The following is an 18,357-nucleotide window of genomic DNA, read 5'->3' on the forward strand; positions in this document are numbered from 1 at the left end:
AGGGTAGTTTTCCATATGAGAATCAAAACAGAGGAAAGAATTCCTTCCTCACTCCTCCTTGTTCCTAATAACCTCTCTGTAGTTAGATGATCATCAAGAATTTTAGATGAAGTTCAAATGCAATTGGTCACTGTTACCAGCAGAGTATAACTATACTAGCACAGTTGTATAGCAGAAAATATCTGTATGTACCTAATCAGATATTAACAGTTACATTGCTTCACATCTTTTCTGTATGTGAGCAATATGTTATTTGCCAGTGTATTTCACCGTCCTAAACTCAGGTGACTATCTGTGTTATTATCAACAGAATTATAGTTCTCCTTCTGTCTTTTCAGATTCTCTTAAATTCTCTGCAATTTTTCCAGTATGCATCTTTACTTTAAAAACTGCATTACAGAATTATACTTTTACTGAATTGTATCAACAGGTTAAAACTATAAACAGTTTTCCCCACTGTGGCTGTATCATACTGTCCAAAGATTATGCAAATATTTAAAGAATTAAATTACAAAGGACTTGAAGTTAGTTCAAAGCCACACAAAATTTCTACGCTTAGAATTAATTGGATTTGGGTACAGCAGTCAAAACTTAAATCTGATGACATATATGTGCCAAATTCAATTGATTTTCAGTCTGCAGATAGAAGAATATCATTATCTGTGCTCTGCCAGGAATGTTTAGGAAAATACATACATACTGAAGGTATTTAAATTATGATGGCTTCTCACAGAATAAACCATTCCACTGTCTTTCCCAGAAACTCCATAGTCTGTTGAGGAACTGTCCCATCTCCTCATCGTGACCCTGAAGGAGACACTCGCTGCTCTTTTCAGTTTGAGGCAACAGCTAAGTAAAGAAGTAGCTGATTTCTACTACTGCCAGGACTTAGTGGAAGCACAGCAGGAGATGGCTGGAGAAATGAATTCCTTGTGTTCTCTCTTTGATATTAATGTCCCCTGCTATTTGCCACCATTCCCAGGGAGGCATACAACTGAACTGTTTTCCTTGTCCCTCTCAAGTCTCTTCTGTACAAGCACAGATTCTGTTGGAAATGTTGACTGTTTGCTGCCACTGCTGGGCTGAGGCTGAAATCCAGGGAGGCCACCATCTCCCCAGGCAGATGTTTACAGAGATACAGATCTTCTGAAAACTGAAAGAATTGCCTAGATGCTAAATCAAAGGGAATTCCAAAATCTGCTAGCCTTCTTAGGGCCTGAATACAGAGGTGGGTGTTGTGGGTGCAAATATATCCAGCCGGATGGACTTTTCAGCCAAGTTGCCATGCCTCACCAGGCAGCATGGTATCCACAAATCTGAGAGTGACTGATGCCTGGTAATGTGCAGTGACATGGGCTGAGCAACAGCCCAGCCTTAAATCTTTGCAAGGGGAAGGTAAGCTAGCTTCTAACTGTGAGCTGATGGACTTGACTTCAAGACCAGGGAGACTGTGCCTTTGTCTCTGCTGAGAGCAGAGGGATAGGTCTCCCTGTTGCCCCTAAAATACTCCTACACAAGAGAATACAGTGCTGTGGAGTTGGAAGAAGGAGAATCTGTGAAGGTCAAGACTCTGAGAAGGACAACCTCACAAAGTTGGTCCAGCTAACCACCTGTGTTAGAACCAGTGCCAACAAAAACTTGGATGGGTGTTAGTAATTGAAAGTCCCTCACTGAAGTACTCATTTGCTGTCTGGACAATTTCTCAAGAGAGGGGTTTGCTGCCTTACAGGAGCCCAAATTCCCAGTATCATAAAGAGGCTACCAAACCTGGTGAAGTCAGAGGACTAATACAAATTCTTACTCTTTAATTAGGGTTAAATGAGACTGCAATGAGGAAATCCTGAAATATCAATCTGTCCCTTGGACAGATGTTGAAGGGATCAGGAATGCAAGTATTGTAATCCTCTACCCTCCTAATTGGAGACTGGGACTCAGGAAAGAGACAATAGAATTGGAGATTAGGAGAATGGTTTCTTGTGTGGATGGTACCATGCTCAGGGTTTGGGGTTCAATGATCTTGGAGAAACCAAGCATATTGACACTGGATGTGATGCAACCAATCAGGTGGGACAAGAATGTTCTGGGCAGTAAGCTGGGTAGACTCGCAGAGCTTTAAGCTAGATTCAGCGGGTGGAAGAGAATGTACTTCTGTGTGACAGAGAAAGGCCAGGAAAATACCTCAAAGTTATCCCAAAGGAATTAGGGAGTGCTCCTCCATAAAGGTAATGCAGGTGACAATCCAGCTGAACTGCTTCTGTACCAATGCACTCAGCATGGGAAACAAGTAGGTGTAGGAAACCATGATGCAATTAGAATACTACTACCTAACTGCTATCATGGAAATATGCAAGGACAAATCTCACAACTAGAACACTGCAGTCAAAGGCTGCAACCTGTTTAGAAGATGTAGACAGGGAAGGAGGTGTGGAGATGTTCTCCTCTATGTTAAGAAATGTGAACAGCTGCCTCTGAGAAACATGCAAACTGAGAGCTTGTGGGTAAAAATTAAGGACCAGGCTGATGAAGGACATCTGGTGGCTAGGGGCTACTATAGGATGCCTGATAAATGGGAGCCTGCAGATGAGGCCATCTTGCTTCAGCTTCATGAAGCACTGCACTCTCAGGCTCATGTCCTAATATAAACAGTTCTCCCCTGTTAAAAAACGGGAAAATTCTTCAGATTTTAATAGGCAGCAGTAAAACAAACACTGTTTTGACTGAAATAAAGGACTATAGAGGAAAATATTGCCAACATTTTACTTTTGACTAAGTACAACAAAACTCTAAAGATCAGAAATACAGATGAAAAGATTGCTTATTTATAGGTCTTAGTTAACAGTTTATTGGTAAAATCATTCCAGAACAGCATATGACAGAAGTTTGCCAGAACCTGCAACCCATAACATTAGCATGGTTCTGCACAAGACTTCCAAGAGTGGATTTATGCATTCACCATCCATAGCAAACATATTTAGCAGATATTTATTTAGTATGATCATTATTTTTTTAACTATGAGAGCAAAGATGACAGAAAGAAAACAAACACAGACATGAAATGTTGAACAGTAATTCAGATGGGGAAAAAAAAAAAAAAAAAAAAAAAGAATTAAAACATTTGAAAACTTAGGTGATCCTTGGAAAAAAAGCCAGTGAAATTTTCTGCTTTTTGCATTATTCAACCACAAACAAAAATATTTCATAGATCTCTTATTATTAGTATTATTATTTGCTTACCTGTTCTTGGTCACTGGATGAAGATTTCAATGAGCAATCTCATTGCTAGCAAGTGTCAAGTGATGTAAAGTGTGCATCCATCTCCTCTATCTCCTATAATTGAGGAGTGCTAATGCCCAATGGCTCAGCCCAGTGCCTGTGACACAGGGTCTCCCCCCATGCGTGGGGGACATTGCTGCTGCTTTTCCCTTTGCAGACTGAGCCAGAAGCAAAGTTGAACACACACACAGACAGGACAGTAACACAATTGGTCACAGGTTGTTCCAGCCAAGGTCTGCTTTCAACAGCTCATACATAATAAAATGACACAAAACATGGATGTGAACAGCTGAGTCCCACTCCTCAAGTCCAGATAGCAAAGGGCAGAAGATTGCTAATGCAGGTACGCATAGAGCTGAGGAAAGTTCACCAACTAGTATGACTGAGAGGTTTGTTTAATGTCATTACCTCTTTCTCTTTTGTCAGATAAATGTCTCGACATTTCTGCTTATTGTTCTCCCTACTTCTCATCATCCCCTTTCAGAAATTCTTAGAAACACTGTTTGTATCAATGTTACCACATTCCGTCTCTTTCCTTATTAATTAGTACAAATGACCAAGTTTATTTGTCACCATTGACTCCTAACTGAGAAGTCCTCAGTCACATATCACTGCTGGAAAAACCATACCCACATTCTCACATGCCCTCATCAATAAGTGTGACTGACCAGATTTGGTTCCCATCATAGCCCCCACTTCTTATTATCTTTTGTTGCATTGGATAAGCTCCTTCACCAGATACTCTTAAAAGAACAAACACTCTCCTTCTACATGCCCTTACCAAAAGGAAAATAAACTATATATTCGATTCAGGTTTTCAAGACAAAGTGGCTAGAGAAAAGTCAGATGGAGAAAGGTTGTGGAGGTCAAAGATGGAGATGAGCAACAGATGAAGAACATGGAAAAACACTGAACATGAAAGGCTCCCAACAATACAAATAGCACATCTTTAATTCCCTAAAGTTGAGGGTTTTTTTCATGGTAAAATCAAAGAAAGTTTGCAGATAGTCTATTATGGGCTGTCCTTAGAAGAAAAAATTCTGAAGACTCACGTTCAGTCACTTGATTGGCCACAGGATTGTCCTCAAAAGGATTTTGAGCTGCAGCATTTGGCTGCAGCATTTTTTTTCTTTCACAAAGCTGAACTTCCTCCCACTAACAATTAATTTATATTTCCTGGCATGCAAACGTATAAGTTTCTTACAAAGAGAATAGAAAACAATGTACCCAGATTAATTCTTGCGTACTCTAAGGCCTCAGATGTTGGAGATCTGCACTGGAGAAAAATGTGTCTCGTGTTTTCTTAGTGCCCTGCACCATGCCAAGGAACATTTTCAGGTACAGGAAGGGAGTCATTTATACTGATAAAATAGGAGCATATTTGCTGTCAAGATTTTGACCTGCACCAGCTGCCACTCTCCTAAGTAGATTCAAAAGCATAACTGGACGTTTGGCATTTTCTGGGACCATTACCAATGCACAGCCTGCACCCAGCCTCACCATTCTTGATACAGATATAGTTTACTCTGATGGGCATAACTAGTACTATGCCAGTTGGCCTAAGTTCCTGGACATGTTTAATTATTAGTGTAGCATAACCTTACTATAAAAAGTTCTTGAGCAGACACAGTGATACCTGTCCCTGGGAAAAGAAAAACCCACTGGAAGAGTAAGCAGTACCTTGATGCAAAAAAGAGAAAAGGATATGGATCCTGGTCTACTTTCTTCCATTACTTTTTCCATCTCTACAGGGCTGCAGGCCCCTGGCACTGGAGGCAAGGTACAGCACAATCAAAACAGAAGAAGAACACACTCCCTGCATACAGACTGTCCTGCACAGCAGCATGGTGTGAGCAAAGCAGTGCTGATATTCCCATGAGGGGAATGTCCATGAGGTAAGGGGATTCAGTCATGCTGAAAATAGATCCCTCCTGAGATGGAGATCAGGCAGCTGCTTTACTCTTGGCCAGCCCTGACAATGTAGCTTCCTCTTCCCCACATTCTGTAGCTGTATGAGAGATTGGAATGAAAGGTCATGTCTTAGCAAGGTAGCACAGGTAGAGTGGGAAGATGGAAGTATCTCAAGATTGCTGGTTTGTGTCCCACTAAAAACTTTCCCATCATCTGCTTGTATCTTGGTATCATTCATCTTATGAACTGGAAACTACTTCAGCTGAAATAAGCATGGGGATAAGGAAAGTCAGAACTTTAGGTTCTGTGGAAACTAGTAAGGATTTTTTTTCAGTGTATTTTGCAAGTGCCTTATTTGGAAGCTGAGGAGGTGTGTGCTGGACAGGTACTTACCTGTCCTCTTTCAAACTTTGCCTATTTTGAGATTTGAAGACTGTCAAGACTGTTCAAAGGGCAGCAACCAGCAGCTAATTAGCAGCTGGCTGATGGCTATTAATGAGAACAGTTCCCCCCTGACTGGGGCCCTTATCTTTCACAGTCTTCATTAACACCATAAGTCATGACACAGAATTCACCCAGGTGTTTTATCTCCTCTCCAAACACAAAGTTGTCTGAAGTATGTAGTTCTTCTCTTCTGGGACAGGCACCCAGAACTGGAGCATTAACTCTTTAATTCTCTAGTGCACTATATGATGCTATAATGTTGAATACTGATGCTATGATGTTGAATACTGATAACCAAAAATCATAAAACCATGACAGTCAGTACAACCCCTAGGGACTGGGGTTAGCTCTGCTGGGATGGGTGTGGACATGCTAGTTTGAATACAAGCTGACAGTGCTTTCTCACTGTGAGGAAAGCAAATTACATACTGGGATATGTTAGGAGCAGTGTATGCAACAGACTGAAGGAAGTTCTTCCCCCTAAATTCAGGGCTGGTGCATCCATACCTGGAATACAGTATTGCATTTTGAGTTCTACAGTTCAAGAGGGATGTGGAAACATGAAAGGGATCCAGTGAAGGGATGCCAACATAATGACTGAACTAGAGCAAGTTACTTGGGCTAATACACCTTTCGCTGGGTTTATTTAGTCTGAGGTGGAGGGATGATCTAATGGCAGCCTACAACTATCTGTATGGCAGCTATAAAACTGAGATCTGTATGAAGTAGGAGTAGATGATATATAAATGGGTAGCACTCAGTGAGTCAGATTGATATAGGGAAGAAAGTTTCCATAAGGAGGGAAGTGCAATTTGGCAGCAACCCATCCAGGGAAAAAAAAAAAAAAAAGAGAGAGAGAGAGAGAGAGCTCTGTTCTGGAAAGTTGTTTATTTTTAGCTAATTAAGATCATTCTCTATACAGTGATACACTGCTGGGAATTCATCTGCATCAAACAGAAGGTCAGACTGGAGGTTTCCAGGGATTCTTACCCACAAACATTTCTATGCTTCCAGACCTATAAGGAAGGAGATCTTGCAGGTGAGTAAGGGATCTCTTCCTCTAAGACAGTGATCCCACATCTTCACCCTTGGAAATACCCTCAAGCCTCCACAGTTAGAAACTTGTCCGTCCATGAAGAAATGTGGTTACAGCTCCGTGGTTACTTCTGTGTGTCTGGGAGAGTGACTGAAAAAAACCACCAATATTCTGTGCTAAACAACTAATTTTTCTATATCTTCTTTGAGTCAAAGCACACTACTGTTAAAAGCACTGCTGTGTGGCAATATGTAATAGTGCATAAAAGAATCACAGAATTGTAAGGTTTGGAAGGGACCTCTAGAGATCATTAAGTCCAACCCCCCTCTAAAGTGACCTCCCTACAGCAGGCAGCATGGGTAAGTATCCAGGCAGGACTTGAGTATCTCCAGAGAAGGAAAATCCACAACCTCCCTGGGTGGCCTGCTCCAGCAGAAAAGAAGGTGCTGTTGACATCTGATTTCCTCCTGTAAGGTACTGCAGCTGTGGAAACAGCAAAGCTGCTTGTGGAAATACTACACTCAGTGGGTACTGCAGTATCTCACCAGCTGTACTGGCTATATTCAAACCTGACGTATAAAGGTCATCAGTGCTTCTCAACTGCTCTGAGATTTGGTGGCTGTTCCTTGTTTATTCTAATGCCAAGAGGTGATGTGACAGGTACAAGCCCTCTCATCTCTCTGGGGACACTACAGTCCATCTCGCATTTCTACCTCAAGTTTCCTACTGCATTTTATGATAATGTATCTTCTAACAAACAGCACTAACACTTTGTAAATACCCAGTAAACTCAAATGTGAGCTTCTTCTAGTGTCTTTTCTGCCAGTGTGAGCCCAGTCTCTGACCTTTCCTCTGTAGATGAGTTCCTACCTGTGCTTGATAGGACACTTTGTTAGCCTCTCAACACACCTGAGTCTGTCTCAGGCCTGCATCTGTCCCAGTCACTCAGCTCCTCCTCTTCTCAAGAAGTGCCAGCACAGCTTCACCCTCTGCAGCTCCTCCTCACTTCTGGGCCTTGGTTACCAGTGCAGTGTCTGCCAGGGAACTTTGGAATGGGGGCAACTCACTGAATCAAACACTGGCCATGTGGGTGTAAAGTACCATATAAAGTACCTTTATTCCCAACACACGGTAGGTGCTGCCATATTTTGAAGCTTCAGAGAAGTGAAGACTCTCCCCAGAGGCACTGACAACCTGCCCACTTGCTTTCAGATAGGGCACATTGCACACAAAACAAGCCTGTGTGCTCTACTCACATGCACTTCACATCAGCGACTTGATGAACTTGATATGAACAGCAGCCTGGAGTATCACCCACCAGGCACAGCAGGAGCAGAGCTGCCCAGACAAGAAGAGGACCTCAGTTGGCCTGGCTCCCACTGTGAGCCCCGCTGGTTTGTACCCAGTGCCCATCACACCCCACAGGTGGGATTCACTCAGCTGTCAGCAGACCCAGCTCTGCTATAGTCACATCTCCATGTCTGAACCTGGTGAGCATTCAAGGCCATGGCTTGGTGGCCTGGGGATGGGGTCTGGAGTGCTTCCCTTCTATGGAGCTATGGGCAGTGGCTGAAGCTAAGGCTGCCTACCTGGCTCCTGCTGGGTGCAGTGCCTGTCCTGTCTGTGCCAGGCACCAGGGACCTACCTGCATCACTGCTGTGTGGTGACAGACCTGCCAGGAGGTGGGAGCTGCTCTGGTCAGCCCAAAGATGTACCCAGAGCAGAGTCTCTAAGGCAATGACTGTGAGCCTCGCTGGTGCTGAGGCCAAGAAATGATGGTAAGCTTGCAAACAGACTCGTCCTCATGGTAGAGTTACATTCTGGAGTAGAGAACATACTCCCAGGATCACCTGTTGTTACGATCCTGTTACAGGCTGAAATGCGATTGAGAGCTGTTCATATTCCACAAACATGAATTGTCTAGTAACTTTTTTATGTTTATTTTCCTGATTTGGAAGAGCCAAGCAACATTTCATTTGATATGGATATTTTGACTGTTTCTTGGCCTAAGCATTTCCATCAGTAACACATCCCTAAGGATAGCCCATGCAGGTATTTTTATTGATGTTAGTATCATTGCTTCTTGGGGCCGGGTTTCAACAAAACGAAGCTTGCTCTTCACTTGAAATTCAAGAGGGAGATTAGGGCTCTCTCTGGAGCAAGTGTAGCATTTGACTGTCAGCTGTACAGAACATATGATCCATCTTTATAATGATATAAGGATTTATACAACTCTAGTCAGTGTAAGTTCATCCAAAATAGTTATTTTGTCTGCATGCAGGAAGCTGCACACAAGAAAAAAATGAATGTATACCCACATATACCCAGCTATGGAAGCAAGATCGTCATGTGTTGGGTTCTTGGTGTAACATGTGTACCCCAAGAAATGTCTCCAGAAGCTTCTTTTTCCACCCCTGTCTTCAATATCAAAGCCTGTAACTGGCACTAACTCAGCAAAGTTGCCAAGGAGCTTCCTGAGTTTGATCATGGAAGATTTTGTGCAGCAGCATGCTCTGTGTTTTGATGTCCCTTAATTGCAGCATTACCAAGTAGTCCATAAAACTTTTAGGAAAATGAGTGAGTGGGGGGTATGGTTTGGGAAAGCCATCCCTGCAGCAATGTGAAAGGAAGAATGTGTTTTTTGTGAGATATGTCAGCTCTGGGGGCTCTGCAGTGATGGAATTTTGTCCCCTCTTCTACATCCCAGATTCATTGAACAGGTAGGAGTGGGAAAGCTTGGTAGCTCACTGCTGCAGATGGTCAGTGGCAGTATATCTCAGTCAGCTAAGGAGCAGGGCAGAATCAAACAGACATGCCTCTCTTGGGGGTAAGGATGGAAGGAAGCGAAAGTTGTGCTGGAGTGGAGCCTTAAAGCTGATGCTTCGTTTTGGTGCAGCTGATGTCACTCACACACCCTTTCCAAAGTATGAAGGCAACACCGACCCTCTGTCATTCTGACAGTCTTTTCCTTCCTGTAGAAAAAAATGGGTCAGCTGCCATAAGAGTAGGGCCCTGTTGTGGGTAACTATGCCCTGTATTTGGCTCAGACGAAGGTGCTGGGCTTCCATCAGTTCACTCTTGCCAGAGTAGCATTCATGCCCCCATGTTCTCAGCTGAGATGTCCATGTATGTGGCAGTCCTCCCAGAAGCAGTCCTGCAGCACAGGGCTTGTTAACATGCCCAGGGAACAATCCAAACATTGAATGGATGCTTGGATTGTTTGGGAGCAGCCCTAGTGTCACTAAACCAGTGCATTATCTGCATGACAAGGAAGTTTGGCTTCTGCAGTGCATTCAGAGCTCTGCTGATACAGCCCAACAAAGCGGTAGGCATGTGCAGAGAAAATGTGGTTCCACTTATTGTGTTACGTTTAGTGAGTACAATGCAGCATGAATGAACTGTTCTGCAGCATGTGTAACTTCCATCAAGCAGCTCATACCGAACTTCAGTAGCTGCCATAGTAGTAATCTTCTGCTACTGTCATAAGCAACGAAAAGCAAGGCTCTGTCAAGAGACTTGTTATAAAACAAGAAGTGTGAAAAGTGAAAAGCTGAACCACAGTAACTGTGGAAAGAGGCCACTGTATCAGACATTTAAGAAGATCATGCAAAAAACCAAAAAAACAAACCAAAAAAACAAAACAAAAAAAAAAAAAAAAAGAAAAAGAAAGAAAAAACAAACAAAAAAAAACTGCAGTCAGTACAGTATTCCCACCCCGTGTTATAAATTCAGCATTTAGAAGGCAAAAAAATTATTCCCCTTGCAATGGTCTTCCTAAAGGATGAAAAATGTTTGACATATCTTGAAAGTTTTTGTTGGATGATTTTTGTTATTTACATACCGCTGTTGCTGCGTGGGCACGTGAGCATATTTGTCTACATTTTATGATATTACAGATTGTGGTCTAAAAATTTGGCTCAACAGAGGAAGTTACCAACTATCCCTGCCATTCAGTTGTTAACCATGACACAGACAAAGCTGTTGAGAAGTTCTGCAGAAGGGCATTGCACTCATGACAGTCGAACTGGAACCAAAAAGAGGTTGAGCTTAAAATTAGAAGCAAGAATAATGTTATTTAAACAACAGAAGGCGAGGAACTCAGAACTAGAAAGCTTCGCAGTCAGAGTGTCTGTTTGTGTCAATCAACATATCATATAATCAATTCTGTAAACTCATCAAGTCCCAGATTACTACCAGTAGTAATGAAATGCAGTCAAGAATTTTTTATATAGTGCTTGCTACTACTGCAAACAGAATTTGATGGCATCTTTTCTATTTCTATAAATTTCATCTATATATAATTCTATAAAATTCTATAAAATTCATTTATTTACATCTAAGACACTTGGAAAATAGATCCAGTGTATGCTTGAGGGTCAGAAATGCACATCTTCATCCTCAGAATGTGTTTTATAATCATGCTGTTTTATAATCATTGATTCAACTGCTAGCATGATTTCTTTCTTTTTTCTTTCCAGTACAGTTACACAGATAAGTCCACTTTGCATCAGTTTCTTCTCCCTAGACAAAGCAAGTCAAGCTTTTCTAGTCACTCATCAGAAACTCGATTTTCATGATTCATTTAATAGTACTGACCTGCCTTTGTTCCAGTTAAGTGAATCTTTCCATTCTGTCTCATCAATCCTTATTTTATTGCAATCTTGAGATCATTCTTGATGATAAAATTATTTTTCCCATTCTTCAGTATAGCTATTGCATTTTTTTCTTTTCTTTTCTTTTTTTTTTTCCTTTTTTATTTTTCTTTTTTAGTGCTATATTGTGATTCCTGATTTCATAGATTCATTAACTAGCCATGGAATGGAGTAGTCTCTCAGTCTGGAAAGGATTAAACCCACGTTTTGGAATTCTGAAGAAGGTGTCTCTGTCTTCAGCACAGGCAGCAGAACATTTATACTGCTAGAAGTAGCTCTCTTCCAGCTGGAGCCACATGCAGGAATGCAGAACTTAGAAGCCAAATAAAAAGGCAGAGGCACTCAGAATAGAGAAGAGAGCCTTAGTTTTATTTCCAGCTATTTTAAATACACATATATTTTGTATCTACAATTATTATAAATAAATTTTAAAAAGAAAAAAAAACAGAAAAAAAAAACCAACAGAAACTCTCCAACATAGGTTTTGAAGTACTCGCATTATTTTTTATCTCTTTTAAATTGTTAATAATTATTTTACTTGTTCCACCTCTTTTTTTAAATTTTTCTACAGACTTCCCTGCATCTGTTTTTCCATGTGCTCCTTCACCACCCTTTAGAGAGGATGAGATACAAGGTGTCTGTGATTTTTATTCTTACTCGTGGCTTTACACTGGCAAAAACTGCTTTGTAATTCATGCCACTTCCTCACTGTTCCCTGGAAGGATTCCTTGCCTTTTTGTTAGCACTTGTCATTATGCCCAATTTAAGTATCATTCTCCTATTTGCAAGAGCCCTCAAAAACTGATTTCATAACATTGTCTAAAAAAGCTGAAGAAACATTCTTTGGAAGGAGTAATCATCAATAGGTCTGTGTCAAATTAGAAGAATATACTACGTTGCATAATGAGTATGAGATGAGCTCTGCCACTGACATATGGATGGCACATCATAGAGCTTTCAAATAGATTTTTCAGATGATTCCAGAAATTTAGAAGCTATAAACATACTGAAATTGAAAAACATACTCAGGAAAAGTAAATCCTTTCCCAGATAACAGGTACATCTCTGCAAGGATGCACACAAGCTATTCAAATTACAAATAACATTTCCTAAGATAAAGAGTGAGGTTAAGTTTTCTTTTATGCAAAGTTCAGTGGGAATGCTGATGAAGCACCAGCTGAACACTCCTTGTTGGAAGGTTGATCAGTGGTGCCACAGGATAAACGGTACACATTATGTCTCCAAATGTTGGCCATATAGTGCTGGGGGGCAATGTATTAGAGCTTCATGCTTTTTTTTTTCTGCTGGACAGAAAAGACAGAAAGAAATTTCAGTCTTTCAAAAATGTTTTGCTGGCAGTGCTCCTAGTGAACACTGGAGCAACTTCCAGATTTCATTAAGAAAGTTTATCAGTGGAATGAAATTGGAGAGACAGGGACATGTGCAGTAAAGAGCAAGAGTCAAAAGGAGCCAGAAAGATATGGGCTGGTGAGTAAAAAGGAAAGCTAGTTTGAATCAGTGCTGGAAAACCTTCACAGCTCAGCATCAGCTATAATGTGCACCTTGTCTGGAGATATGTACTTCTTTAGAGACATAACAGTCTTTTCCATTCCACCTAAAATTCCCCAGATTTTTTTTTGTACAGAGTACACTGCCTCAGACCTGACTAGCATACACTCACTCTCTCATTTTCTCAGCTCTATCAGGAGTGTCCTATACACCATATCCCCTCCCAGCTCCCACCTGTACCTCTGCCTTTCTTTCCCTTACTGTTTCCAGCCATTTGTTTTAGTCTGATGGCTGTTTAGGTTGTACAGAGGCACCAGACACAGCCTGCCTGCCCATCTCTCCTGCAGTGCCAGAACAAAGCAGAGATTCAGAAGCCAGGTGTGTTTCCCAGGGCACAGTCTCCACGCAATAAGACAGGCATTCAGGCAATCAGGCAGCAAGCATGGAAAAGTAGATGGAAAAATACAGAATCTGCCTGGGCTCAGTAGATCTTCTTTTCAGGCTTTTTGCAAAGATTCAACCACATTATTTCTTCTCAGCTGTGCTTTGCCTATTAAGTTTGCAAATCTCTGCTTATCACTGCTTAAGTATTGCCTGTTTATGCTACTATCCACTTTATTTTGAAGGAGCTCCAGTAACACATGTCAAAGGTGAACATTCCTCTCAGTGAAAAAAACTTACCGTTCTCAAGTCTTAAATTACATTTCAGGCCTAAGATACACAGGGCATCTGGGTGTCAGATTACTAGAGTTAAAGCAGTTTCACTAAGAAGTCTCATAGAACTAAACTCTCAAGGAAAAATACTTCCTTTGGAACTTGAAAGTCCATGCAGTACAAGCAAGGTATCAGATGCATCTATTTTAAACTTTCTCTTAGAGATGTTCCTTTATGCCAATTATGGGCCCATGTTTTCCCCATGATCAGTTACCTTTGCATCAGCACTTACCAGCTGACAGGCAGCCTAACCCCAGAAATAGTAGTTCAATGCAAGATGACTCCTGTCCTCCATTTATGGCAGCAAATCACCAAGTGGGGATAAATTCATTTTCCATTCCATCTCTATTAATGTTCCATTTTTATCCTGATAATCCTGCAGACTATACAGGCTGTTTAGTGGAGTTCTCTGCAGTGCAATGCGTGGGAACTTTGTGTTTCCTGACAGCACTGTTTATAACAGAAAATCTAATTGATATATATATTTTAAAAGTCTGCAGACATTTCCTATATAAAATTGTCTATAAAATCAATACTTTGTGCAAAACAGAGTAACACAATAGCTTATTAATGAATCAGTAAGAAATATTAAAATATTTTAAAATTGCTTTAAGATGTTATTTATTCTTTATTCTTTATTCAATCATCCAAAGTAAACAGAATGTATTATAACTGATTATAAATTCCCCAGTTTTGAACTAGAGACTTTGCACTTCACTAAACAGGCTTCTACCTTTTCTACCATTAAGCACAAACTGTTTTATGGATTCTACCAAAAGGCTTTGCATTGTCTCCTTCCTGTTTGTGGAAGACAGAGATGGCTCCAACCAATTCTGGTATTATGGTGCTACATGGGACTGGTATCCAGATACAGAATCTTTTAACTAGTGCCCAGTAACACTTTACAGCATCGAGCTTGTTGCCCTATGTAAACATAGGTGAAAGAAAACTGTAGAGTCTGAGTCAACAGCATGCCTTGTAAGCTAAAAGGGCTAGCTGAATCCTGGGGTGCTTTAAGCATAGTATTGCTAAATAGTTGAGGGAGAGAACTGCCCTATTCTACCTCCTCATGATCTATGGTTTTTAATAAGGAGGAGCAGGAGGAGTGTTCTCTTTTCTCTGGTGATCAGTAAGAGCACTCAAGGGATGGTACCGATTTGCATTCTGATTGGATATCAGGAGAATGTTCTTCACTGAGAAGGTGGTGGGGTACTGGAACAGGCTCACTGGGGAAGAGGTCATGATTATGTTGGTCTATGAATCCCAGGACAAGAAATGGATGGATATTCTTGAGCAGTTTCCTTACGGAAATTGTTTTAGTGACTGAGGTATCTGACTATGGCGAGAAGCTGAGTAAAATAACATTGGTATTCCCAGAAACAGAAGAATCAAGGGAGTCATTTCAATGTGTGAAAATGTTTGAGCAGGGGAAACAAAAAAGTCAAAGTCAAATTCTTCAAAGTCTTGTCATCTATTGACAGGACAAGAACCATTGGTTACAAATTGAAATATGGGAAATTTCACTTAAACATAAGAAAAATCATTTTGTATTGTGAGAGTGGTTAAACGGGTTGACCTGGGTTGACCCAGGTTACCCAGGTTGATCACAGAATAATAGCATATTCCATATTAGAAGGGGTTCACAATTACCATTGAGTCCAGTTCTTGAATCCACCAAAGACCGCCCAGAAATCAAATGAGTTTTTTGAACTCGAGCAGGATTCTCATGACCACTTCCTTGGGGAATCTGTTCCAGTGCCAACCATCATCTTAATGAAGAGTCTCTTCCTAATACCCAACCTGACCCTCCCCTGGTGCAGTTCCATGACATTCCTTTGGGTCTTGTTGCTATCACCAGAAAGAAGAGATAAGCACTGCTCCTCTGCACCCCATATGAGGAAACTGTAGGCCATGATGTGTTCAACTCTCCATCTCCATTTCTGTAAGCAGAACAAACCAAGTGACTCCAGCTGTTCCTGTTATGTTTTCTCTTCTAGACCCTTTACCATCTTTACAACCTTCCTGTGGGTGCTGGAAGTTTTATGCCCTTATGGTGCTCAAAACTGTACAAAGTATTTTAGGTGGCACCATACCAGGACAATTACTTCCCCTGGTCAGAACCTTCAAAAGCAGATTCCTGGGGTACCTTTCTCACTAGATTCCTGAGCAGCCTGAAGTCTGCTCTTCCCATAACAGGAGTTGAAATTTTGTTGCTAGTTTTTTCACTATCAACAAAGTGTTTAAACTCAGTTTCTTCAAGGTCACTGTGCTGAAGTTGGTTGCCAATTGCCACAACACTTACAAGAAATAAATCTATGAGTGTAGTGTCTTGATGTTTAGTCTTATACCCTTGCTCAATTACAGAATCACAGAATGGCTGAGATTGGAAGGGACCTCTGGAAGTCATCTCATCCAACCCTCCTTGAGCAAGATCACCTAAAGCATGTTGTCCAAGACCACATCCAGGCAGCTTTTGAGTATCTTCAATGAAGGGGACTCTACAACTTCTCTGGTGAGCATGTTTCCATTGCTCAGTCATTCACACAGTAAAAAAGGACTTCCTGATATTTAGGTGGAATCTATTGCATTTCAGTCTGTGCTAATTGCCTCTCATCCTATTCCTTGACACCAGGAATGCTTCTACAGTCTCAATTCATGAGACTGTTTTCAGTCCACCTCTCCAGCCTGTTGAGGTCCGTCTGGATGGCAGCATGGCCCTCTGGTGAGTCAGCCACTCCCCCCAGTTTTGTGCCATCTGCAGATCTACTGAGTGTGCACTCAACATGATCTTCCAGACAGTTAATAAAAATTAATTAAACAGGACTGGACTCCTGGGCCATTCTGTTCACCGCTGACCTCCAACTACACTTTGCACCATTGACCACTGGATGTTCTAGCTTGCTTCTGGAAGGGCAGCCCTCATTCATCATCCAGCTTCCAATAGCATCCTTGCAGAACATTGTCCTCCAAAGAGGATCCTCAGTAACATCACTGAAGTTAGAATCTGTAATTTTGGCTGCAGTCATGATTCTGCTGTTCATCTTGACTGACAAGATATTCATTATTCAAGAATTCCAATGCAGTTCAGGATAGATGGCCTCTGCACATGAAAAACTTTTGGTCTGGGAAGCTTTATAGGATATTTACATTTCATTCTTCAGGGTGCATTATGTTGGCCATGTCAGAATGAATCTTTTGCTTTCAAGATCAGTCCTGTGGCTCTTCTTAATTACATTGAATAATCACATTAGCTCCTTTGGCTTCATAATGTAGCTATTCAATTGATGAATTTTCACAAGCATCTGGAAATTTTCATAGATATCTGCCATAGAGAGTGGTAGCACTGCTTCACAGGAAGTATCCAATAGACCAGCGTACTAATCACAGCTTTTCATTCACTGTCTATCTGATTAAGTACATAAACTGACTTTCAAAGTTCCTTGGAATAAGGGCATTTTAATCTTCTAATGCTGCGTCTGATGTACGGACTCAGGTGTGAGCAATCCAGATCGTTTTTTACAAGTTCTCACATCACCTATATACTTTCACAAGTTTTCTTTTCCTAGCTTTCCCATTCGCCCCTACGTGTCAACAGAACATTCCACAAACACTCTTCAACCATTCATGCAGGTGCTTATCCAGTCAGAGCCACGAGCCATTCTTTCTTCTTCTAGAGGTGTCCTTGGTTCTCATGTTGTTTATCTTGCTCCACAGCTGCTGCTCTGTACAGTCCTTCTTGTATTCCCACATTCTAACACAAATATTTTTTCAGGATTTGTTGCTGTTGATGATAATTTTTATGTGGAGAAAATTAGGCTGTAAAAATCATGGTTCTGTTTTGACCAACACACAAAAAATCAACCCTAAAGAGTCTGATTTCTTGACACAGTAGCTGCTACTCCTGTGCAAGATCCAGCATCAATGTACCTTCTCAGAATAAACTTTTCTCTATTCTCTGGCGACAGAACTTGCTGTAGCTCTCAAAAGCAGCCCACAGGAAAACATCAAGTCTGTGCCATGCTTTTCTGTACAAAGATTTTTCTCTGCCTGTCACACATCTCAGCTATTTTTCTTGTGCACACATTTCTGTCAGGATATAATTTCAAATCAGAATTGTAGAACTGCTCAGGTTGGAAAAAACCTTAAAGATCACTGAGTCTAACCATAATCTAACCAAACTACCCTAGTCTCCAGTCTACCAGGATATTCCTGGTTAGCCAGGACTGTTGAAGGATGATGGAGAGTGGCTTGGCAACCACATCCACCAACTCCCTCAGCTCCCTAGCATGCAGTCCATCTGGCCCCATAGACTTGAGAGCATGCAGCTTTCAGAGTAGGTCCAAAACCATCTCATCATAGATTATGCAGGGCCTATTCTGTTTCCCATCCCTGTCTTCCAGTGCAAACTCGAAAACAATCCATCTTATGGTCCTAAGCATTTCCACAATTCTTTGTATGATAACATATTACAAGAGTTAAAATGATGCATCTAGATCAAAGAGTTAAGAAATGTCAGGACAACATGACATATTAAAAGCATGTGTGAAAGCATTCTTGAAAATGCTCATTCTTAATAGCACAGTTCATGCTTATGAGCCAGAGTTGCTGCTGGATCAGCAGTAGTCACTGCATGCTAGTAAATTACTGAAGAAATTCAACACTTTATGTGACAGTAAAAATGGAACAAGTACATCACGCTGACATCTCTGGACTTTGACACATCTCGAGAAGTGTGTAATTTCATTTCACAACAAGCAAAATAAAGTTGAACAATTTTTGAGATCAGACAGTAGCTTAATTCTCCATTAACAGGTGTGA

General features: G+C 41.1%; 1 long non-coding RNA gene across 4 annotated transcripts in view; it reads left to right on the plus strand.

The window, feature by feature from the left end:
* The window catches only part of LOC107322054, a 41,408-nt gene extending 25,020 nt beyond the window's left edge, over positions 1-16,388 (plus strand). For 2 of the 4 annotated variants that reach the window (XR_001558794.2, XR_001558795.2), the window contains exons 2-5: positions 5,025-5,168; positions 6,551-6,667; positions 15,904-16,051; positions 16,172-16,385. This is a non-coding gene — a long non-coding RNA (uncharacterized LOC107322054). Of the gene's footprint in view, positions 1-5,024; positions 5,169-6,550; positions 6,668-15,903; positions 16,052-16,171 lie in introns of all 4 variants that reach the window. The other 2 variants (XR_001558792.2, XR_001558791.2) reach the window with 2 other exon arrangements.
* Positions 16,389-18,357: the final 1,969 nt, after the last annotated feature.

Source organism: Coturnix japonica, chromosome 18, assembly GCF_001577835.2.
Source record: "Coturnix japonica isolate 7356 chromosome 18, Coturnix japonica 2.1, whole genome shotgun sequence".
NCBI lineage: Eukaryota > Metazoa > Chordata > Aves > Galliformes > Phasianidae > Coturnix > Coturnix japonica.